Source organism: Podarcis erhardii, assembly GCF_964252035.2.
Source record: "Podarcis erhardii genome assembly, chromosome: 3".
NCBI classification, from domain to species: domain Eukaryota; kingdom Metazoa; phylum Chordata; class Lepidosauria; order Squamata; family Lacertidae; genus Podarcis; species Podarcis erhardii.
This window is the reverse complement of record NC_138507.1, coordinates 122,530,012-122,555,359: the sequence shown is the minus strand read 5'-3', so window position 1 is coordinate 122,555,359 and position 25,348 is coordinate 122,530,012. Positions and strand designations below refer to the sequence as shown.

The following is a 25,348-nucleotide window of genomic DNA, read 5'->3' as shown; positions in this document are numbered from 1 at the left end:
TTCTCCCTTGCAGGAAGATTTAAGCAGAGGTTGGATGGAGACCTGTCAGGGATGCAACAGCTGTGAGGGGTTGGACTTGATGAACCTATGATTCTCTGGTCTTTGGCTGCTCCTTGGCACATGCCCCTCAGAGGTTGCCACATCCATCTTGCAAAGGACGGTTGGCATCCCACAAGATTTCATCAGTCCTCCAGCCACCTATAAGCAGAGGCAGCTTTCCTTCCCCTGGCAATTGCTCTTCCACTTGGGTTCTGGTACCTCCAGGATTCCCACCAACCTCCAACCATGAAGATCTTCTGCCTCCTCTCTGTTGCCGTCCTCTTCTTGATGCTGCTGGCTCCAGGTAAGGCCTTCTTCTCAGATGCATCTTCTCTGAGCAGCCCCACAGCTCTCAGCTTTATTCTCAGCCACTTGTTGTGACTCCCAAAGAGGTGGGATCTTGCCCCTCTGTCCTCCTGGAGAGTTTCCCAAATGGGGCTTCAGGTGGACCCTGGGAAAGGAGGGTGCTGGACTGGATGGGCCCCCTTTGGCCAGATCCACCAGCCAGTCTCTTCTTATTACCTCCTTTATATGATCCACAGAAGCTCTTGCTTTCAAATAAACAATAATGTGCTTCAGCATACTCAGATTTGTGGTGGGTAAAAGAACGGGACAGTTTCCTGGGCAAGGGGGTTTCTCTCTCCCAGTTGGCCAGTGACCCCCCAGGGAAGCCAGTGACACTGACACAGCCTTCCCAACCACCTTGGCTCAGACCCTGTCCTGGAAGTGCAGAGAGGCAGCAGAAGGGACTGACTCTCTGCTCCAGCCCTGCATTCTTCCTGCACCAGATTTCCCCCACCTGGTGCCCTCAGGGTGTCCAAGCCTGTTGTGGGAGAAGTTGTGGAAGGTGTGGAAGGACAGTCCTGTGAGACAGAGCCTTCAAAGTCTTCTTTTTCTTCCTCCAGATTTCACCAGAGCCCAAGCTAATTGCAGGCCGAGATGTCAACGGCAGGGAGGGGTACTGCGAATTGGTGGGTGCCGGCCACCCCTAACACTACTATTTCGGTGTACTATTCGTCCCTGGGTGTGCTGCCGTAGAGGTGAGTCAAATCAAATCTTAGTTTTCCTGAAAAATAAGTCAGTGGTGTCTCATGATCCCACATGCATGAGACTCATCTCTCTGTCCCCCCACCCTCCCTCACTAAATCTTTACATCCACTGTGAGGGGGAACAATATTAGTGTGCAGACTGGGGGTTGTGACAACCCTTTCCTCTCCCCTTGCCGTCCCCATGAAAGGTCCCCAACCCTCTCAGCCACAACTCCCCTTAGCCTCCCTTGGCTGAAAGAACAGCTCTTCCTGGTGTGAGAGGGTGGGGGCTCAGTCACTGACCCTCCTCAAATAGCAAAGGCAACCTGTGTGAAACATCCCTGTGAAGGTGGTTATTGAATCACAGAATTGCAGAGTTGGAAGGGAAAGAGTTCAATGCACACCAACACAATGATCTCCTCAAATGTGTCCTCTCCCGGGGTTGCTGTTTGCATAAACAAGAAGAAAAAGGAACCACATTAGAAAAAAAGTGTGTGTGGCAGCCAAGCCCCACTCAAATTCCCCCAAGTGCATACATGCAGTGGCGTAGCGTGGGGGTGCGGTGGGGGCCGGCCGCACCGGGCGCAACATCTGGGGGTTAGGGTTAGGGGGCGCAAATCCACGGGTTAGGGGGCGCAAATCCATGGGTTAGGGGGCACAAATTACTTGCCTTGCCCCGGGTGCTGACAACCCACGCTACGCCACTGCATACATGAAATGCTCAGAGGTCTCTCCTACTATCATAGAATAGAAATGCAGCATTGGGAGTCACCAAGGGGACATCTAGTCCTACGCTCTGTAAAATAGACCCTCTGTGTGCAATTTCACTGGTCTGGGTTTTCAGACCCACCACCAACACCCGTTTTAACAGTGTTTCCTCTTCTCACAGGTGGGGGTTAACTTTGCCGATCTCCGGTGCAAGACCTCTGGTGAAAGGAAGACCACCCTGCTCTCCTCTGATGTGCAGCTGCCTCGACTGCACCCCCCCCATCTCTGCTGGGGAAGAAACCGCTTTGCTTGATGCTGCTGAAGGCGATGCTGGGAAGGAGTCAAGAGGGAGCCGTCCTGTCTGCCTGTCTACTCAGGAGTAAGCCCAACCCAGTGGGCCCTGACTCCTTAGTAAATGGGTTCGGGATTGGAGCTTGGATTTGGTTTGCCTGCAAAAATGCTTTAGCTTCTTCTTTTTAATAAACGCAAGCATTGGAAACCTTTGTGTTGGTTCATGGTATGTAAAAGTGTGCTGGGTTGAGGGGATATTTTTGGGTCAGGCTCTCAGACCCTTTCTCTCTCTCTCTCTCTTATTCTCAGTGGTGCCATCCAGGCTTTGTGGTTCTTTTCCAAACATGGCTTTGCACAAGGGCATTTCTCAAATTGTAGGCCCCCACCTCTCCCTGGGGTCTCCCTGCCCCTCCTCCTGCCCCTTTCTCTGTGTCTCCCCTCCAACTGACGTGCTTCCTTGGGCAGCTGCACAGAGAAGGATGTCTCACAAACAGGAATTGAGCAGAGCTGAAAAAGTTAGGGGACATTCACTGCAACATTTCTCCAATGAAAATAGGGACATTCTATTCAATAGAAGTAGTATTATTAATAATAATAATAATATAATTCACCCATCTGACTGGGTTTCCCCTGCCACTCTGTGTGACTCAAATATATATACAAAATCATCACAACACATTAAACATTAAAGAACCTCCCTATACAGCATTGCCTTCTGATGGCTCAGGGGTCACACAACACCACACTCTCCAACTTTTCTCTGATGCAAATGGGGACGCCCTTAGGAAAAGTGGGACATTCTGAGATCAAGCCAGATGAACTTGGACAGCTTCTGTAAATCCAGGACTGTCCCTGGAAGATGGGGACACTTGGAGGGTTGGAGGGGTGTGGCAAAAGAAGACGGAGGCCATGAAGGAGCTTGCAGGGCAGCGGCTGAAGAAGGAGCAAAAAGGGTTTTCTTGTGTGTGTGTTTCTTGTGGCTGATTAGCTGCTCTCCCTGTGCAAAGGTCAGAGGGGGCAGGGTTTCTGTTGAGGTAGGTGATTAGCTGTGGGAGGAGCTTATCAGAGCTTGCAGGGCAGCGGCGCGCGCAGTTTGATCCATATCGTAGATTTAGGGGAGCTAGTCTCAAACGTTTGTTGGGGGAGACCTAGGGTTTTTTTGGGGGGAGAGTTATTTGTCCTGTCTGCACGCTTCTGTTGGTTTCTGCTCTCTTCACTGTGCAGCGAAGTGCTTGTCACAAGACAGGTGTTTACATTCCACAGTCAGCGTACTGTTGGGTATTCCCACGGGAAAGGGAGACTGGATGTGACGTACACTGGTTTCCTGTTTTTCACTGTTCTTTTGCAGTTCAGTGTGTGTTATTCTCTCTGTGCTTAGAGGAGAGAGGATGCTTTTCTCTGCTCCGGCAGAGGCAAGATGTTTTCTGTAACATACCAGCTTTGAAGTGTAAATAAAGCAATATAGAGTATGTGCACGTATTCCTCATCATTCCGCTGTGCACGGGACTACTGCTTATCAACAACATTTGGTTCCGGGCCCAGAAAAACGCAGTCATCTTAAGAATGGGCTCCAGAAGTCGAATCGGAGTGCCGGCAAAGGATCGGAATGCAGGGAGACAGATCGGAATGGAATCTGCTCTGCGCGTCAAGATGATTGATGAGGTATGTGCTACTGCTCCGGGCAGCCTGCCAGCTTCTAATTAATGGCTTTATGGCTGGACTTTGAACTTTTAAAGCCGTTTGCCGGGCAAAGTTACTATGCGGGGAAATCGAAAGTAACTTTTAAAAGTGCTCTTGGAGGAAAGCAGCTGCAGAAAATAGTGACGCAGCACTATTTACAGCAGCATAGAGAAAGCACTTTAGAACTTTCCTTTTGAACTTGCCTTTGGAATAAGGTTTGAAGCAGCTGCAGATAAGCAGAGTGGCACAGGCTCACAGGCAGAGGCTGTTTTGAACTTGCCTTTGGAATGAAGCAGCACAGACGCAGCTTGTATAAAGCAGCATGATTTAAAGCAGCAGAGATGACGCAGAAGGCTAATGCCAGAGTCATGATGGCTAGCTGCAGAAGGCTGGCTGAGGCAAGTGGGGAATTTGATACCACTGATCAGCCAAATGCTCAACTCACAGTAGCCTGTGATACTGCCATGATTCAGAATCAAGCAGATCGCCAGGGTGATAGCTGCATGGGCAAGAGGGAGACTTCACAGTCGTCATCCCATAGTGCAGTGGAACCACCAGATGGCGCCAAAGCTTTGAAGGCAGTGAAATGCTACTCGTGTGGACGTCTAGGCCATATGAAGAGGGAATGCAAATATCCCAGGGCCAAGACAGAGCAGCGCAGCGAAAGCTCATCGCGTGGAAAAGGCCGTGGCAAAGGCAAAGGTCCAGTGTCCAGGACAACGCAGCCCAAGGCAATGGTCTCACGCTTCACTCCAAAAGTTGCAGAGGTCCAGAAGACGTCTAGATCTTTCTTCGTGGTTGATTCAGCAGCGACGCATCACATGTGCAACGATAAGCGACTGTTCGTGTCTTTTACACCGCAGGAAGGTGCGATTCACCAAGCGGATGACCACACAATCCCCAGTAAAGGCTACGGAACTGTTGTTCTTCACAGTTTGGACTTATCGATACAGAATGTGCTTTATGTGCCGGATGCCAAACATAATCTGCTCAGCGTTGGACAGCTGAATGAGCGGAATATTGACGTTTCCTTTAAGAACAAAAGGTGCATCATCACAAAGAAAAATGATTATGTATTGTATGCTGAATATGTTGATCGTTTGTATGTTTTGTATTATGATGATGTTGTGCAGGATGACACTTGTTGCATTGCAGGTACTAACAAAAGTTTGCATGCAGAATGTATTCACGATTTTCATCGAAAATTTGGTCATTTGCATTTTGAGGCAGTATCTAAAATGCCTGCCTTGGTTGAAGGTATGACTATTAAATCCTGCAGGTACCACATGAAGTGCAAGGCATGCGCAGCAAACAAGGTAAAAATGGCTGCGAAAGGTAAGGTGTCTAGTAGGCAAGCTACAGAACCATACCAAATTGTTCATGCTGATTTGGTTGGACCACTAGCGCCCTCTTTGGGAGGAAACAGGTACTTCATGGTTCTCATTGATGCATTTTCCAGGTATATTTATGTGTACAATCTCAAGCAGAAATCAGAGGCTTTTCCTAGGTTCAAGGAATTCTGTGCTTGGTTGGAAAATGTGCATGGTAAGAAGGTAAAGACTCTTTTCAGTGATCGCGGGGGAGAATTCACTTCTCAGCAGTTTGAAGCTTTTCTGTCTGAGAAAGGAATTCAACACGATTTGTCTAGTCCTCGCTCGCCATGGCAGAATGGACTTGCGGAACGAGCAAATCAGACATTGCTTCAAGGGTTAAAAACCTTGCTGCATGATGCAAATCTTCCAGAGAGTTATTGGGCCGAAGCTCTCTCATGTTTCACTTACAGTTATAATCGCAGGTTATCTTCAGCGATTGGTTGTACCCCGTATGAGAAGATGTTTGGCAAAAAGCCATACATCAAACACATGAAAATTTTTGGTTCTGACATGTGGGTTCACTCACCACAAAACTCCAAGTTAGACAAGCGTGGATTGCATGGTATCTTTCTAGGTTATCAGAAAGGTTCTTACAGAATAATGATGACTGACTCAAAGGCAATTAAGCTCACAAGAAGTGTTGAGTACAATGCCAAGTGGGGGGAGAATGTGGGAATTTTCCAATGTTATCCTGATGACAGTGATGAGACTGAGGATAGTCAAAAGCAGCCACAACAACCCACACCCACTGATGAAGGTTCTGATTCTGAGTCTGAAACTGAATCGGGTGATTCAGAGGATTTCAAGAGTGCGAAAGCCTCTATGCGACCCTCTGAAAGCTCTGATCAAGAATTGGAGGAACCATTGTTCACAATAGGTCACTTTTCTCCCAAGAAGGAAGAGGAGAGTGTTGAAGACCTACGGCTAATTCGCAGGTCACAAAGAGCCACAAAAGGCAGACCTCCAAAGAGATTTGCTGATGAATTTGCTAAGATAGCAGTAACAGCTGTTAAAAGCTCCAAGAAGGTATTTGAACCTTCGAGTTTCCAAGAAATCCAGGATTTGGATTCAAAGGAAGCTGAGCCATGGTTAAATGCAATGAAGGCTGAGCTTGATTCCTTGGAAAGGAACAAAACATGGGACCTAGTTCCAGTAGTTCCAGGAATGAAATTGCTTGGAAGCAAATGGGTCTTCAAAGCGAAGACTGATCAAAATGGCAAGATAGTCAGACACAAAGCCAGATTGGTAGCCAGAGGTTTTGCACAAGTACCAGGTGAAGACTATCACGAGACCTACTCACCCACAGTGAGGTATGAGAGTATTAGGCTTATGCTCAAGCTAGCTGCAGAGGAAAATCTACACATTAGTCACCATGATGTAAATACAGCTTTTCTGTACGGATCTCTAGATGAATCACTTTATATGCTTCCACCTGATGGCGTACAGGTAAAACAGGGATTTGTTTGTGCTCTGAAGAAGTCCCTTTATGGTCTCAAACAAAGTGCAAGGTGTTGGCACACAAAACTCACTGAAGTATTGTTTTCTCTAGGTTTTAAACAAGGGAAAGCTGATCCATGTGTATTTGTCAAAGAGGAGGGGCAGAAGAAACTGTATTGTTTGTTTTATGTTGATGATCTTTTATTCTTTTGGAAGGATGTCACAATGTACAATAATGCCCTAGCTCAACTGAAAGAGCACTTTGACATGAAAGATCTTGGTGAGGTAAACAACTACCTATCTCTGGAAATAGAGAGAGATCAAGATGGTAACATTCTAGTACACCAGTCACGGAAAATTGCTGATGTGTTAAGCAAACTAAACCTGATGGATGCTAACCCTGTAGACACACCGATGACAACAGGTTATCAGGTAGATGACACTGAAGAAGCATTTTCTGACACTACACTGTACAGAAGTGTGCTAGGCAAGCTAAACTTCATTGCCAGATGTTCAAGACCAGACATTGCTGTTAGCTGTAATTTGCTAAGCAGACAAGTTAACAATCCTACTGTTAAGGATTGGAAAGCTCTGAAACGCATAGCGCGGTATTTGAAAGGCACTATGCATTACAGACTAAGATTTAACAATCAGAAGTCTGGTGGTCTTGAAATATTTGCAGATGCAAGTTTTGGAAGTGACACTACAGACAGGAAAAGTACGTCTGGAGTTTGCTATATGTACAATCAGGGTGTATTTGATTGGTCATGCAAGAAGCAAACAACAGTTAGCTTAAGTACTTGTGAAGCTGAACTGAATGCACTGTCTTATTCACTTAAAGATTGTGAATGGTTGTTACAATTGTGCAAAGACATGAAAATTCCTGTCAAATGTCCAATCCAGGTTTACCAGGACAACAAAGCATGTTTGGCTTTGCTGAATTCTGAAGGTTGTAAGCAAAGCACAAAGCACTTGCAATTGAAGTTGCAACATGCTAGGGAACGTATTCAAAAGGGACTCGTAACGGTGTCCTATATGCCAGGTAATGAAATTCCTGCTGATGTATTGTCCAAGATTGTATCAAGGGATCAACACTGTACCTATGTGCAGAAGTTGGGTTTGTACTGATATTGTACGAACACGCTGCCCAGTGATGTTCACAGAAAGGGGGAGGATGTTGGTTTCTGCTCTCTTCACTGTGCAGCGAAGTGCTTGTCACAAGACAGGTGTTTACATTCCACAGTCAGCGTACTGTTGGGTATTCCCACGGGAAAGGGAGACTGGATGTGACGTACACTGGTTTCCTGTTTTTCACTGTTCTTTTGCAGTTCAGTGTGTGTTATTCTCTCTGTGCTTAGAGGAGAGAGGATGCTTTTCTCTGCTCCGGCAGAGGCAAGATGTTTTTTCTGTAACATACCAGCTTTGAAGTGTAAATAAAGCAATATACAGTATGTAGCACGTACTCCTCATCCTTCCGCTGTGCACGGGACTACTGCTTATCAACAACAGCTTCTTATGATGGAGGACCGCTGTAGCCACCCCCAACGACACGTTCTCAAGATGGAGAGTGAGGGAACAGCTGCAGTCGCCTGCGGTTCCTGCACAATGTTTGCCATCTTGCCAAAGGTTGCAGGCAGCTTTACCTGCAGCAATTGCATGTTGATTGCCCTCTTAGAAGACAAAGTCCAGCAACTGGAGGAATGTGTAGCTACGCTCCAAAGAATTAGAGAGCTGGAGCTCTTCTTGGAAGCAACAGAGCACACCGTCTCCACCAAGGAGGAGACAGGGGACTCCCCTGAGAAGGAGGCTAGTTCACCAACACAGGAGCCAGATATATGGAGAAATGTGACACAAAGAAGTAGGAGGCCCAGGGTTCGCTCATACACAATCGCTTTGAGGTCCTCTCCCCTAGCATGGAAGACGAAGAGCAGACTCCATTTGAGGATCTCTCCCTCATTACAGTCGATCAGGTATATGAAGACGAGCAGCAAAGTCAGTCCTCAGGGAATGTGCAGGCGACCTTAGAACGGACAGCTCACGGAAGAACCCCGACCAAACCTAAGAGGAGGCGTGTAGTGGTGATAGGGGATTCCCTACTGAGGGGAACAGAAGCAGTGATCTGTGGGCCTGACAAGATGTCTCGGGAAGTGTGCTGTCTCCCCGGGGCTAAGATCCAAGATGTAACTGAACGACTGCAAGGAATCATAAAACCCACTGACAAATACCCCTTCCTCTTGGTTCATGTGGGAACCAATGACACTGCAAGCAATAGCCTCCAGAAGATCAAAAGAGACTATGAGGCTCTGGGCAGGAAATTGAAGCAATTAAATGCACAAATTGTCATCTCATCTGTCCTCCCAGTTGAACGACGTGGCCCAGGGAGAGAGAGAAAAATAGTGGAAGTGAACAGCTGGCTTCGCAAATGGTGTAAACAGGAACGGTTTGGATTCTTAGATCACGGACTGCAGTTTCTTGAAGATGGACTTCTGGCAAGCGATGGGCTGCACTTCACAACGGTTGGGAGGAATGTTTTTGCCAAAAATCTCAGAAACCTCATCAGGAGGGCTTTAAACTGACTAATGTGGGGGAGGGAGACAGTGCTCCTGAAGGTAGGAGTCTATCAATTGATGAAGATGATCATCCAAATGTCATAGACCAAATGGAGCAAACAGCACGCAGACCTAGTGGTGGGAGGAAAAAATCCTTAAATAAGAGACACGGGGAAATGATTAATGGACTTCAATGTCTGTACACTAATGCGCAAAGCATGGGAAATAAACAAGATGAGCTTGAGCTCTTGGTACAGCAAACTAGATATGACATAATAGGCATCACTGAAACCTGGTGGGATAAGTCCCATGACTGGAATGTAATAATGGAGGGATACAATCTATTTCAGAGAAACAGACCAGACAAGAAAGGAGGAGGAGTGGCGTTATATGTCAGGGATGTGTATACCTGTGAAGAGATCCAAGATTTAGAACCTCAAAGCCAAAGTGAGAGCATTTGGGTCAAAATTAAGGGAGAGAAGAATAACAGGGACCTCATTGTGGGAGTTTACTATAGATCCCCAAGCCAAACGGAGGACATAGATGATGCCTTCCTGGAACAGATGGCCAAGCATGCAAAAGGAAGGGAGATAGTAGTAATGGGGGACTTCAATTACCCGGATATTTGCTGGATGTCAAACTCAGCCAAGAGCATAAGGTCAAACAGATTCCTCACTGGCCTTGCAAACAACTTCGTTGTCCAGAAAGTGGGAGAAGCAACAAGAGGAACAGCCATTTTAGATCTGGTCCTAACCAATGTTGATGACCTGGTTAGTGGGGTAGAAGTGGAAGGATCATTAGGCGCGAGTGATCATGCTCTTCTGAAGTTTACTATACAGCGAAAAGGAGCAGCCAAGCATACTAGGACTCAATTTTTTTATATATATAAATATTTATTAGAGTTTTTGAATACAAATGCACCAATAATAAACAATCTTACTTCTATCACAACGTAGTTTCATCACTTCTTTGGACTCCCTCACGTCTCCCGCTCCCATTTACATCGTTAAAAGGTTTTTCCAAGCAAATTATCAACTTGTTTACGATCTTATATCCACTCGTTTAAGTATAATCTAGCAATTCTCTATAAAATTTATGTTTTCTTTAATCTCACTTATCATCAAATTCAAAATCTAATTTAGTGGTGGCCAATTTTTTATAATCTAGCATCCTTCTTAACATTCAACCAAATTACAATGTTTTTGTAAATACATCTTAAATTTCTTCCAGTCTTCCTCAATCCTCTCTTCTCCCAGGTCTCGGATTCTGCCAGTCATCTCGGCCAGTTGCATATAGTCCATCAGCTGCATCTGCCACTCTTCCAGTGTGGGCAAGTCTTGAGTTTTCCAATTTTTTGCGATGAGTATCCTTGCTGCCGTTGTTGCATACATAAAAAATGTTCGGTCCTTCTTTAGCACCTTCTGGCCGACAATACCCAAAAGGAAGGCCTCTGGTTTCTTGGTGAAGGTATACTTAAATACCTTTTTCAGCTCATTATATATCATTTCCCAGAAGGCCTTCACCTTAGGGCATGTCCACCAGAGGTGAAAGAATGTTCCTTCATTTTCTTTACATTTCCAACATTTATTATCAGACGAATGGTATATTTTGGCAAGTTTAACTGGGGTCATGTACCATCTATATATCATTTTCATTACATTTTCCTTCAGAGCATTACATGCAGTGAAGTTCAGCCCAGTGGTCCATAACCTTTCCCAGTCCTCAAACATAATGTTATGCCCAATGTCCTGTGCCCACTTTATCATAGCCGATTTAACCATTTCGTCTTGTGTGTTCCATTTTAACAGCAAGTTATACATTCTAGATAGCACCTTAGTCTTTGGTTCTAACAATTCTGTTTCTAGCTTCGATTTCTCCACCTGGAACCCTAACTTTTTGTCATTTTTAAAAACTTCTTTAATCTGAGCATAATGTAACCAGTCTCGCACTTTGTCCTTCATTTTTTCCAAACTCTGCAATTTCCAATTGTCTCCATCTTTTTCTAGTATTTCCCAATATTTTGGCCATTTGGCCTCCATATTGGGTCTTTTTCGGGCCTTAGCTTCCAGAGGTGAAAGCCACCTTGGAGTTTTATTTTCCAATAAGTCTTTGTATTTTGTCCAGACATTAAACACTGCTTTCCTGACAATATGGTTCTTAAAGGCCTTATTGATCTTAACCTTGCCATACCATAAGTATGCATGCCAACCAAAAGCATTGTTAAAACCTTCCAGGTCCAGTACGTCAGTGTCTTCGAGAAGTAGCCAGTCTTTTAGCCACATACTAGGACTCAATTTCTTGACTTTAAGAAAGCCGACTTCATAAAACTTAGGGAAGTGCTGGGTGAGATCCCATGGACAGTAATACTAAAGGGAAAGGGAGTTCATGATGGCTGGGAGTTTGTTAAGAGGGAGATAGTAAAAGCACAGCTTCAGGCAATACCAATGAGACGGAAACATGGAAGGTGCCTAAAGAAGCCAGGGTGGCTATCTAAAGAACTTTTAACTGAGTTAAGATTAAAAAAGGATGTGTACAAAAAATGGAAAAGGGGGGAAACCACCAAAGAGGAATTCAAACAAATAGCCAGCACGTGTAGACACAAAGTCAGAAAAGCTAAAGCACAGAATGAACTCAGGCTTGCTAGAGAGGTTAAAAGCAACAAAAAAGGCTTTTATGGGTATGTTCGTAGCAAAAGGAAGAACAAAGAAACAGTGGGGTCACTCAGAGGAGAAGATGGTGAAATGCAAACAGGGGACACAGAAAGGGCTGAACTCCTCAATGCCTTCTTTGCCTCAGTCTTCTCCAATAAAGAAAACAATGCCCGACCTGAAGAATTTGGAGCAAATGATTCAGCAGAGGAAACACAGCCCAGAATAACTAAGGAGATAGTACAAGAATACTTGGCTAGTTTAGATGTATTCAAGTCTCCAGGGCCAGATGAACTGCTTCCAAGAGTATTAAAAGAACTGGCAGATGTGATCTCAGAACCACTGGCAGTCATCTTTGAGAATTCCTGGAGAACAGGCGAAGTCCCGGCAGACTGGAGGAGGGCAAATGTTGTCCCTATTTTCAAAAAGGGGGAAAGAGAGGACCCAAATAATTACCGCCCAGTCAGTCTGACATCAATACCAGGGAAGATTCTAGAGCAGATCATTAAGCAAACAGTCTGTGAGCACCTAGAAAGGAATGCTGTGATCACCAATAGTCAGCATGGATTTCTGAAAAATAAGTCATGTCAGACTAACCTGATCTCGTTTTTTGACAGAATTACAAGCCTGGTAGATGAAGGGAACGCAGTGGATGTAGCCTACCTTGATTTCAGCAAGGCATTTGACAAGGTGCCCCATGATATTCTTGTAAAGAAGCTGGTAAAATGCGGTCTTGACTATGCTACCACTCAGTGGATTTGTAACTGGCTGACTGACCGAACCCAAAGGGTGCTCATCAATGGTTCCTCTTCATCCTGGAGAAGAGTGACTAGTGGGGTGCCACAGGGTTCTGTCTTGGGCCCGGTCTTATTCAACATCTTTATCAACGACTTGGATGATGGACTCAAGGGCATCCTGATCAAATTTGCAGATGACACCAAACTGGGAGGGGTGGCTAACACCCCAGAGGACAGGCTCACACTTCAAAACGACCTTGACAGATTAGAGAACTGGGCCAAAACAAACAAGATGAATTTTAACAGGGAGAAATGTAAAGTATTGCACTTGGGCAAAAAAAATGAGAGGCACAAATACAAGATGGGTGACACCTGGCTTGAGAGCAGTACATGTGAAAAGGATCTAGGAGTCTTGGTTGACCACAAACTTGACATGAGCCAACAGTGTGACGCGGCAGCTAAAAAAGCCAATGCAATTCTGGGCTGCATCAATAGGAGTATAGCATCTAGATCAAGGGAAGTAATAGTGCCACTGTATTCTGCTCTGGTCAGACCTCACCTGGAGTACTGTGTCCAGTTCTGGGCACCACAGTTCAAGAAGGACACGGACAAACTGGAACGTGTCCAGAGGAGGGCAACCGAAATGCTCAAAGGCCTGGAAACGATGCCTTATGAGGAACGGCTAAGGGAGCTGGGCATGTTTAGCCTGGAGAAGAGGAGGTTAAGGGGTGATATGATAGCCATGTTCAAATATATAAAAGGATGTCACATAGAGGAGGGAGAAAGGTTGTTTTCTGCTGCTCCAGAGAAGCGGACACGGAGCAATGGTTCCAAACCACAAGAAAGAAGATTCCACCTAAACATTAGGAAGAACTTCCTGACAGTAAGAGCTGTTCGACAGTGGAATTTGCTGCCCAGGAGTGTGGTGGAGTCTCCTTCTTTGGAGGTCTTTAAGCAGAGGCTTGACAACCATATGTCAGGAGTGCTCTGATGGTGTTTCCTGCTTGGCAGGGGGTTGGACTCGATGGCCCTTGTGGTCTCTTCCAACTCTATGATTCTATGATTCTAGGAGAAGAGGGAAGGGAGGTCCTTTTGGACAGGACCAGCCCAAGACCTTTGAGCCCCTGAGGCAAACCTGAAAATGGTGCTTTCAAGCCCCCACCCAGCCCCCACCCAGGGAAGAAGGGGTGAGTTGAAATCTACATTAGGATCAAGGGGGAGGATATCAGCAATGCCTCCAAGTCGCCAAGATGCATTTCTAGGGGGCTGAATCTGACGCTGCTATGGATCCTGCCCCCTGAGGTGGGCACTTCCCCTTTCCTCATGAGTGGGCTGGCCCATCTGTTGATCTCTGTCCTTCATGGCAGGGAAGGTAGAGACAGGGGGAGGGTGGGAAGCAGAGCTGAGGGGAAGGAAGGCGATGAGTGGGGGGCAGCGTGGACCACACAGGGAGGTTTCCCCCAGGCTTCTAGGCAAGGCATGCATGCCTTCCAACTTTTTTCCAGTGAACAGAGGGATGTCCTGTTCCATCATCATCATCATCATCATCATCATATTATTATTATTATTATTATTATTATTATTATTATTATTATTATTATTATTTATACTGGGTTGCTCCAGTCTCTCTGGATGCCTTCCAACATATAGAATAACATAATAAAACAGCAAACATAAAAAAGCTCCCCTATACAGGACATCCTTTAGATGTCTCAGGGATCACATAACTCCACACCCTCCAACATTTCTCTGATTTAAATGGGAACGTCCTTAGGAAAAGTGGAACATTCTGAGATCAAGTCAGATCAACTGGGAGAGCTTCTGTAAGTCCAGGACTGTCCCTGGAAGATGGGGACACTTGGCGTGTTGGAGGGGCATGGAGGAAGAAGAATGGGGTGATGAAGGAGAAGGGGGAATGGAGAGCGTTGGGGAAAGGACCAGCCCAAGACATTTGAGCCCCTGAGGCAAACCACAAAATGGAAAGAAGGAATGAGTTAAAATCTATATTATCATGGGGGGTGATATCATCAACACCTCCGAGTCTCGAAGATGCATTTCTTAGAGGATGAATTTGATGCCCCTGTGGATCCTGCTACCTGCGGTGGGCACTACCCCTTGCCTCATGAGTGGACTGGCCCAACTGTTGATCTCTGTCCTTCATGGCAGGGAAGGAACAGACAGGGGGAGGGTGGGAAGCAGAGCTGAGGGGAAGGAAGGCGATGGGTGGGGGGCAGCATGGACCCCACAGGGAGGTTTCCCCCAGGCTTCTAGGCAAGGCATGCATGCCTTCCAACTTTTTTCCAGTGAAAAGAGGGATGTCCTATTCCATCATCATCATCATCATCATCATCATCATCATTATATTATTTATACTGGGTGCTCCAGTCTCTCTGGATGCCTTCCAACATATAGAATAACATAATAAAACAGCAAACATAAAAAAGCTCCCCTATACAGGACATCCTTTAGATGGCTCAGGGATCACATAACTCCACACCCTCCAACATTTCTCTGATTTAAATGGGGACGTCCTTAGGAAAAGTGGAACATTCTGAGATGAAGTCAGATCAACTGGGAGAGCTTCTGTAAGTCCAGGACGGTCCCTGGAAGATGAGGACACTTGGAGTGTTGGAGGGGTGTGGAAGAAGAATAATGGGGTGATGAAGGAGAAGGGGGAATGGAGAGCGTTGGGGACAGGACCAGCCCAAAACCTTTGAGCCCCTGAGGCAAACCACAAAATGGAAAGAAGGAATGAGTTAAAATATACATTATCATGGGGGGTGATATCATCAACACCTCCGAGTCTTGAAGATGCATTTTTTAGAAGATGAATTTGATGCCCCTGTGGATCCTGCCAACTGTGGTGGGCACTGCCCCTTGCCTCATGAGTGGGCTGACCCACCTGTTGATCTCTGTCCTGCGTGGCAGGGAAGGTAGAGATGGGGAGGGTGGGAAGCAGAGCTGGGGGAAAGGAAGGCGATGAGTGGGGGGCAGCATGGACCCCACAGCGAGGTTTCCCCCAGGCTTCTAGGCAAGGCATGCATACCCCCCAACATTTCTCCTGTGAAAAGAGGGATGTCCTGTTCCATCATCATCATTATGATGTATATTCTTTATAACCCACCCATTGGACTGGGTTGCTCCAGCCACTCTGGGCAGCTTCCAAGATGTAGAAAACCCTGATGCTCCTCTCCTCTTCCTTGCAAGCGACTTGGCATCCTGCTTCACCTCCGCAACCTGTGAGGTGTTGACACCTGGAGGCTTAGGCAAAAAGGTTTCTCATCTTGCTGGGGATCAGGGAATGCCCTTCATCTCTTCCAATCCTTGGGGTTCTGAACCCACAGAGGGTTAGAATCTAAGAGAGGAGTTTGCTGAGCTGGTGAGACAACTTTCTTTGTAAGACTAGGACCTTCCCTGGCCACTGGAGTGTCCTCATCAGCATCTCAAAAGAATAAGGCAGGTGGGAAGAGCTGCAACTAAGAGGGATTCTACAGACAAATACATGAGCCATTGCACCATCCTCATCCCCTGGCTGACAGGCAGGGCAACAGTGGTATTATTATTATTATTATTATTATTATTATTATTATTATTATTAACAATTAGATTTCTATACAACCCTTCATCTGAGGACCGCAGCACAGTTCCAAATACTAAAACATCAAAATACATACCATATCAACAAAGTAAACAATAACACCCCAAACATAGTTTAAAAGACAATAGATTTTTTCATTAGCTGAAGGCTTGGGAGAAGAGGAATGAATTTCCCTGGTGCCTAAACGAGCAGAATTAGCATTCTGGGGAAGAGCATTCCACAAACAGGGAGCCAAAACAGAAAATACCTCGTCTCACAGTGCCGCCCTCTGGACATTTTGTGAAGGAGGCACATGAAGAAGGGCTTCTGGTGATGATCTCAGGGTCCAGGTCAGTTCACATGGGGAGAGGTAATCCTTGAGATTTTGTGGTCCTGAGCCAAAGAGGTGTGTGAGAGCTGAGTTGGAAGCAGCCTGGAAGCTGGAGACACAGGACTGCCTTCAGATGCCTTCTAAAGGGTGTAATATTTCTTAACTCCTTGACTCGGAGGTCGCATAACTCCATCCCCTCCGGCTTTTCTCCGATGAACAGAGAGACATGCTAAGGAAAAGAGCAAAGTTCTACCCTGATGGTGGGACCTTTTCTGCTTGCTAGTGAAATGGCCCCCTGATCCAGATCAGCAAACTGCAGGGTGTGGACCTCTTGGGCCTTGGTGTGGACCTCTTGGGCACATGATTTTGAGGGGGCATGAGCCAGATGCCCCCATGCAAGGATCCCCACCTTGCCTGATGCTGGGCCTCTCTGCCCACTGGAGCCCAGCCTGGCCTTGCTGCCAGGACCCTGACCCCATGCTAAATGGCCACACAGTCAGTGTTTGGGGGGGGGGGCGATGCACCTGCCAGGAGCAGCCATGGCCGGGCAGGCTACCCGCATGTGGGCCGGTGAGGAGGTAGCACAGCACGGCCCTGTGAACCCTCTGTGCCCCATGCCTGCCCAGCAGCGATGGTGTCTAGAGTTGGGCTAGTGGGAAGTGTTTTGTTCGCCCTCTGCCCCCAGGCCCTGGTCCCACCTGCAGAGCAACCCCCCCCCCCAGGGGACTTCAAAAAATGCTGTGCCACTGTGAGCAGAGAGCAAGACACAAACCAACAGATTCACTTTCTGAGTTGTTCAGCAGTTGAAGAGAGCCCTTCAGAAGGTTCCTGATTCTCCTTTGCAGGGAGATTTTGAGCAGAGGTTGGATGGGCACCTGTCAGGGATGCTATAGCTGTGATGCCGGCATTGCAGGGAGATGGACTTGATGATCCTTGGTGTCCCTTCTGTGAACCTATGATTCTGTGGTCTTTGGCTGCTCCTGGGCACATGCCCCTCAGGGCTTGCCACATCCAACTTGCAAACGACGGTTGGCATCCCACAAGATTTCATCAGTCCTCCAGTCACCTATAAGTAGAGGGACCTCTCCTCGCCCTGGCAATTGCTCTTCCACTTGGCTTCTGGTACCTCCAGGATTCCCACCAACCTCCAGCCATGAAGCTCTTCTGCCTCCTATCTGTGGCCGTCCTCCTCTTGATGCTGCTGGCTCCAGGTAAGGCCTTCTTCTCAGATGCTTCTTCTCTGAGCAGCTTCACAGCTCTCCGCTGTATTCAATTTAAACCTGACTGAACATCACTTGCTCTGACTCCCAAAGAAGTGGGATCTTGCCCCTCTGTATTCCTGGAGAATATCCCAAATGGGGCTTCAGTAGGATGCTAGGAGAAGAGGATGCTGGACTCGACGGGCCCCCTTTGGCAGATCCACCAGCCAGTCTCTTCTTATTAGCGCATTTATGTGATCCACGGAAGCTCTTCCTTTCAAATCTGCAATAATGCGCTTCAGCACACTCAGATTTGTGGTGGGTAAAAGAACGGGCCAGTTTCCTGGGCAAGGGGGCTTCTCTCCCCCAGTTTGCCAGTGGCCACCCAGAGAAGCCGATGACTCTGACGCAGCCTTCCCTACCACCTTGGCTCAGACCCTGTCCTGAAGTTGCAGGGAGGCAGCAGAAGGGACTGACTCTCTGCTCCAGCCCTGCATTCTTCCTGCACCAGTTTTCCCCAAGCTGGTGCCCTCCGGGTGTCCAAGCCAGCAGGGCCACAGTGGAATAAGTTGTGGAAGTTGTGGAAGGACAGTCCTGTGAGACAGAGCCTTTCACAGTCTTCTTTTTCTTCCTCCAGATTTCACCAGAGCCCAAGGTATTTGCATTCTGAGATGTCGAAGGCAGAAAGGGGTACTGCAAATTCTGAGGTGCCTTCCGCCCCAAAGGCCAATATTTCGGTGTCCTCCCTTGCTATGTTGCCGTTAAGGTGAGTTAAATCAAATCTTAGTTTTCTTCAAAAATTTGTCAGCTGTATATCATGCCCCAAATGCATGTGACTCATCCCCCTGTCCCCCCCCCACTCCACTTCTCTCTTAATCTTTACATCCACTGTGAGTTGGAACAATATTAGTGTGCACACTGGGGGGTGACAACCCTGTTCTCTCCCCTTGCTGCCCCCATGAAAGCTCCCTGACCCCTCAGCCACAACTCCCCTTAGACTCCCTTGGCTCAAAGAACAGCTCTTCCTGGTGTGAGAGGGTGGGGGCTTAGTCGCTGACCCTCCTCAAATAGTGAAGGCAACTTCTGTGTGAAACATCCCTGTGAAGGTGGTTATTAAATCACAGAATTGTAGAGTTGGAAGAGAAAGAGTTCAGTGCACACCAACACAATGATCTCCTCAAATATGTCCTCTCCTGGGGTTGCTGTTCGCATAAAGAAGAAGAAGAAGGAACCACATTAAAAAAAAAGTGTGTGTGTCAGCCAAGCCCCGCTCAAATCTCCCCAAGTGCATACAGGAAATGCCCAGAGGTCTCTCTTACAATCATAGAATAGAAATGTAGCATTGGGAGCGACCTAAGGGGTCATCTAGTCCAACCCTCTGCAAAACAGACTCTCTATGTGTAATTGGAACTCTGACAACAGCAGCTCTTCTGCCTCCCAGTTAGATTCACTGGTCTGGGTTTTCTGAACCACCACCAACCCCCATTTTCACAGTGTTTCCTCCTCTCACAAGGGGCGGGTAACTCTGCAGATCTCCGCTGAAAGACCTCTGGGGAAAGGAAGACCACCCTGCTCTCCTCTGATGTGCAGCTGCCTCGACTGCACCCCCATCTCTGCTGGGGAAGAAACCGCTTTGCTTGATGCTGCTGAAGGCGATGCTGGGAAGGAGTCAAGAGGGAGCTTGACTTTGGCCAGTGGGGCCTGACTCCTTAGTAAGTGGGCTCGGGATTGGAGCTTGGATTTGGTTTGCCTGAAAAAATGCTTTAGCTTCTTCTTTTTAATAAATGCAAGCATTGGAAACCTTTGTGTTGGTTCATGGTATGTAAAAGTGTGCTGGGTTGAGGGGATATTTTTGGTCATGCTCTCAGACCCTCTCTCTCTCTCTCTCTCTCTGCCAGTCAGTGGTGCCATCCAGGTTTTGTGGTTCTTTCCCAAACATGACTTTGCACAAGGGCATTTCTCAAATTGTAGCCCCCACCTCCCCCTGGGGTCTCCCCTGCCCCTCCTCCTGCCCCTTTCTCTGTCTCTCTCCTCCAACTGTCCTCCTTCCTTGGGCAGCTGCACAGAGAAGGATGTTTCACAAACAGGAATTGAGCAGAGCTGGAAAACATAGGGGACATACCTGCAATATTTCTGCCATAAAAATATTGATGTTCTGTTCAATAATAGTAATAGTAATAGTAGTAGCAATAATAATAATAATAATAATAATAATAATAATAATAATAATAGTGGGCTGGGGAAACTCACCCAGATGGGTGGGGTATAAATAATATATTATTATTATTATTATTATTATTATTATTATTATTATTATTATTATTATTCTCCACCCCTCTGACTGGGTTTCCCCAGCCACTCTGTGTGGCTCAAATATATATACTAAAACATCATAACACATTAAACATTAAAGAACCTCCCTATACAGCACTGCCTTCCGATGTCTCAGGGGTCACATAACTCCATACTCTCCAACATTTCTCTGATGGGACATTCCGAGATCAAGTCAGATCAACTTGGAGAGCTTTTGTAAATCCAAGCGGAACTGCTGGCACAAGAAATGGATCTGGAGTACTGTGGTCTGTAGCCCCGAACACATGTTTTGAGGGGGCATGATCCAGATGCCCCCATGCAAGGATCCCTGCCTTGCCTACCTGCCTAGCAGTGATGGGGTCTAGAGTTGGGCTAGCGGGAAGTGTTTTGTTCACCTTCTGTGCCGAGTCCCTGGTCCCGCCTGCAAACCGCCCCACCCCCATCAAAAGATGCCACGCCGCTGTGAGCAGAGAGCAAGACACAAACCAACTGATTCACTTTCTGAGTTGTTCAGCAGTGGAATGGAGCCCTTCAGAAGGTGCCTTATTCTCCTTTGCAGAAGGTTGAATGGGCAGCTGACAGGGATGCTATAACTGTGATGCCGGCATTGCAGTGGGTTGGACTAGGTGACTCTTGGTGTCCCTTCTGTGAAGCTATGATTCTGTGGTCTTTGGCTGCTCCTTGGCACATGAAGCTCAGAGCTTGCCACATCCATCCTGCAAACAACGGTTGGCATCCCACAAGATTTCAACAGGCCTCCAGCCTCCTATAAGTAGGGGGACCTCTCCTTCCCCTGTCAACTGCTCTTCCACTTGGCTTCTGGCATCTCCAGTATTTCCACCAACCTCCAGCCATGAAGATCTTCTGCCTCCTCTCTGTTGCCGTCCTCCTCTTGATGCTGCTGGCTCCAGGTATGGCCTTCTTCTCAGATGCTTCTTCTCTGAGCAGCTTCACAGCTCTCCGCTGTATTCCATTTAAACCTGCCTCTGAACATCACTTGCTCTGACTCCCAAAGAGGTGGGATCTTGCCCCTCTGTCTTCCTGGAGAATATCCCAAATGGGACTTCAGGTGAACCCTGGGAGAAGAGGATGCCTCACTCGATGGGCCCCCTGTGGCCAGATCCACCAGCCAGTCTCTTCTTATTAGCGCATTTATGTGATCCACGGAAGCTCTTGCTTTCAAATCTGCAATAATGCGCTTCAGTAAACTCAGATTTGTGGTGGGTAAAAGAACGGGCCAGTTTCCTGGGCAAGGGGGCTTCTCTGCCCCAGTTTGCCAGTGGCCTGCCCAGGGAAACCAGTGACTCTGATGCAGCCTTCCCTACCACCTTGGCTCAGACCCTGTCCTGAAGGTGCAGGGAGGCAGCAGAAGGGACTGACTCTCTGCTCCAGCCCTGCATTCTTCCTGCACCAGTTTTCCCCAACCTGGTGCCCTCCGGGTGTCCAAGGCAGCAGGGCCATGGTGGAAGAAGAAGTTGTGGAAGGTCAATCCTGAGAGACAGATCCTTCACAGTCTTCTTTTTCTTCCTCCAGATTTCACCAGAGGCCAACCTTGCATTCAGAGATGTCGAAGGCAGAATGGAATACTGGTAGTTCGTAGGTGCCGTCCGCCCCGAAGGCCAATATTCGTGTGTGGCCTCAGGTTGTGTTGCCGTTAAGGTGAGTTAAATCAAATCTTAGTTTTCCTTGAAAGTTTTTCAGCTGTGTATCATGACCCCAAATGCATGCGAGTCATCTCTCTGTTTTCCCCCCACTCCACTTCTCTCCCCTTCTTCTTCTTCTTCTTCTTCTTCTTCTTTTGGGTTGGTTACTCATTTTATTTCATAAAACTTATACATACACTGCTTGGTTGTAAGAATGAAAACATCAAACTGCTTTACAAAAAGAATAAAGCAATAAAAATTATTGGTAGGAACAGCTATAAACAACCATTTCAGACTTTTTTTTAAAAAAAATAGTTTTTATTAAGCTTCCATTTACCAAATTAAACATATCATACCATACCAATTAGTCCAAATTGTAACAATTACACATCATAAAATCCTATTGTTTTCCAAATTATAAATTTTTGTGGGGGGTACCCATGTTTCTTGATCGGCAGGAGTCCAATCATCTAATATTTCTGCTGCTTTCATGTTTACAATGATATTTTCAGTCCCCTCTTCTCAAGTCCTTGTCGTTACTCATTTTCCTTTTCATTCACCTCCGAGTTATCTCCGCAAGTGGATTGAAAGAAACAGTCTTGTTTATATTTCTGTGTGGATTTTGTATTGCTCTCTTGTGAATCACTCTCGTAAATCCAATAGTCCAGACATTCCATTCAATCAGGCAATCGCCATCTTGCTGATGAAATACAGTCTAAATGTCCGCTCGCCAACCTTCCAGACCCGCTGCATTGTAAATTAGTCTTTTCCAGGAGGGTTGCCCTTTCAGATTTATGATCCCATATTGATAACAGATCTCCGGCTCTCCCTCCCTAAGACCAAAAATCTTGCAACAAAGGTCTGCCTTTCCATGTCGAATCTCATTTCTTGCTGCATCACAAAGAGAGTCTCTCTTTCCAAATTTTTCACAGAGTCAAACCTTTAATTCATATTATTTCCCCCCACTCAGTTCATTTTTAGTCCCACTTGCACATTAAAAAAAATAAAAAGTCTCCCCCCCCCTTTCCCTTCCATTCCACCCGTTCCACATACCAACATGTCTGCAGTTCTTTGATGTAATCCTCCTGCTTCTTCATTCCCCATCTTCTTCATCTCAGTGGTAAAATTATTAACAGATAAAAACACTGCTGACCTCTCGAAGCATGTGCGTTTACTTTCTCCAAATTTTTTCCTTTTAAGTAACGCAACTAGTTTCGCTCCTGGAAGCAGCTTCGGAGGAGTTCCGAGACCCGCACGAGGGTTATGTGCCCAGTGCTTTGCACTCCCTCCTTCTTCTGAACTCGCGGGTGATTTATGACAACCGCGGGTGAAAACAGCATCTTCCCCTTCCCTGGGAAGACGAGGGAGACTGATTTACTCCCCATAATCAGCCTCAAATTACCTTGTGCGAGGTGGATAGATTGTATTATCCGCCATCTTCCAGGGCGCCCGTAGCGGCCCCCACTCCACTTCACTCCACTTCTCTATTAATCTTTACATCCACTGTAAATTGGAACAACATTAGTGTGCACACTGGGGGGTGACAACCCTTTCCTCTCCCCTTGCTGCCCCCATGAAAGCTCTCTGGCCCCTCAGCCACAACTCCCCTTAATGCCTCCATTGGCTGAAATAACAGCTCCTCCTGGTATAAAATCGTGGGGGCTCAGTCGCTGACCCTCCTCAAATAACAAAGGCAACCTGTGTGAAACGTCCCTGTGAAGGTGGTTATTGAATCACAGAATTGTAGAGTTGGACGGGAAAGAGTTCAATGCACACCAACACAATGATCTCCTCAAATGTGTCCTCTCCTGGGGTTGCTGTTCACATAAGGAAGAAGAAGGAAAAAGAACCTCATTAGAAAAAAAGTGTGTGTGGCAACCAAGCCCTGCTCAAATCCCCCCAAGTGCATACAAGAGATTCCCAAATGTCTCTCTTACAATCATAGAATAGGAATGCAGTGTTCGGAGGGACTGAAGGTGTCATCTAGTCCAACCATGTGCAAAACAGACCCTCTGTGTGCAATTGGAACTCTGACAACAGCAGCTCTTCCGTCTCCCAGTTGGAGTCACTGGTTGGGGTTCTCTGAGCCACCACCAACACCCATTTTAACTGTGTTTCCTCTTCTCACAGGAGGGGGGTAACTCTGCAGATTTCCGGTGCAAGACCTCTGGTGAAAGGAAGACCACCCTGCTCTCCTCTGATGTGCAGCTGCCTCGACTGCACCTCCATTTCTGCTGGGGAAGAAACTGCTTTGCTTGATGCTGCTGAAGGCGATGCTGGGAAGGAGTCAAGTGGGAGCCGTCCTGTCTGCCTGTCTACTCACGAGTAAGCCCACTGTGGCCAGTGGGGCCTGACTCCTTCATAAATGGGCTCGGGATTGGAGCTTGGATTTGGTTTGCCTGCAGAAATGCTTTAGCTTTTTCTTTTTAATAAATGCAAGCATTGGAAACCTTTGTGTTGGTTCATGTTGTGAAAACGTGTGCTGGGTTGAGGAGATATTTTTGGTCATGCTCTCAGACCTCCCCCCCCCCTCTCTCTCTGCCTCTCAGAGGTGCCATCCAGGCTTTGTGGTTCTTTTCCAAACATGGCTTTGCACAAGGGCATTTCTCAAATTGTAGCCCCCACCTCCCCCAGGGGTCTCCCTGCCCCTCCTCCTGCCCCTTTCTCTGTGTCTCCCCTCCAACTGTCCTCCTTCCTTGGGCAACTGCACAGAGAAGGATGTTTCACAAACAGGAATTGAGCAGAGCTGGAAAAGCTAGGGGACATACCTGCAATATTTCTGCCATAAAAATATTGATGTTCTATTCAATAATAGTAGTAGTAATAGTAGTAGCAATAATAATAATAATAATAGTGGGCTGGGGAAACTCAGCCAGATGCGTAGGGTATAAATAAATTATTATTATTATTAGTATTAGTATTAGTATTAGTATTAGTATTAGTATTAGTATTAGTATTATACTCCACCCATCTAACTGGGTTTCCTTTTTTAAAAATATGTTTATTAGAGTTTTACATAAAGAAAACAACACATGTAAGAAAGAAAAAGAAAAACAAGCACAATCAACATTACACAAAAAACAAAAAACAAAAAAAAATTGCAGAAAGAAAAGTAAAAACTCCGTCTTTAAGATCTAAATTTAGTTAACCTTCTTTCCTGTCTTCCTCACGCCTCCCTTTTTTGTGTTCCTCTTTAACCACTCAAATACAACAAATCCTTACCCTCTTTCCAAACTCATTTCTAATTGTTAAAATCATTCTATTATGTCTCCAATCTTTCCTCTTTATATTTCAAATACTTTTAGCATGTTGTTCACTTTTGACATAATATAACTTTAGTCTTTCACCCTTTTTCTATAACATTTTTACATATTTTTTCAAACTGTATCACTAATGCCATAATATTATCATATCCAACTTCACATTAGCATTCATAAATTTTGCAGTGTTTCTGCAGATAGTCCTTAAACTTCTTCCAGTCCTCTTCCACCGATTCTTCTCCCAGGTCTCGGATTCTGCCAGTCATTTCTGCCATCTCCGTATAGTCTATTACTTTCATCTGCCATTCTTCCAGGGTGGGCAAATCTTGTGTCTTCCAATACTTTGCGATAAGTATCCTTGCTACTGTTGTTGCATACATAAAAAACGTTCTATCTTTCTTTAGCACCAATTGGCCGACTATGCCCAAGAGAAAGGCCTCTGGTTTCTTAAGGAAGGTATAGTTAAATACCTTTTTCAGTTCATTATATATCATCTCCCAGAAAGCCTTAATCTTTGGGCACGTCCACCAGAGGT

General features: G+C 46.4%; 1 long non-coding RNA gene across 2 annotated transcripts; it reads left to right on the top strand.

The window, feature by feature from the left end:
• Window positions 1–249: 249 nt before the first annotated feature.
• On the top strand, window positions 250–23,950 carry LOC309338057. Of its 2 annotated transcripts, XR_014154648.1 has the most exons (4): window positions 250–343; window positions 945–1,014; window positions 21,511–21,569; window positions 23,687–23,950. It is a non-coding gene; the product is annotated as an uncharacterized lncRNA (long non-coding RNA). The 2 variants fall into 2 exon arrangements; XR_014154647.1 differs by lacking the exon at window positions 21,511–21,569 and having other exon boundaries at window positions 945–1,010.
• Window positions 23,951–25,348: the final 1,398 nt, after the last annotated feature.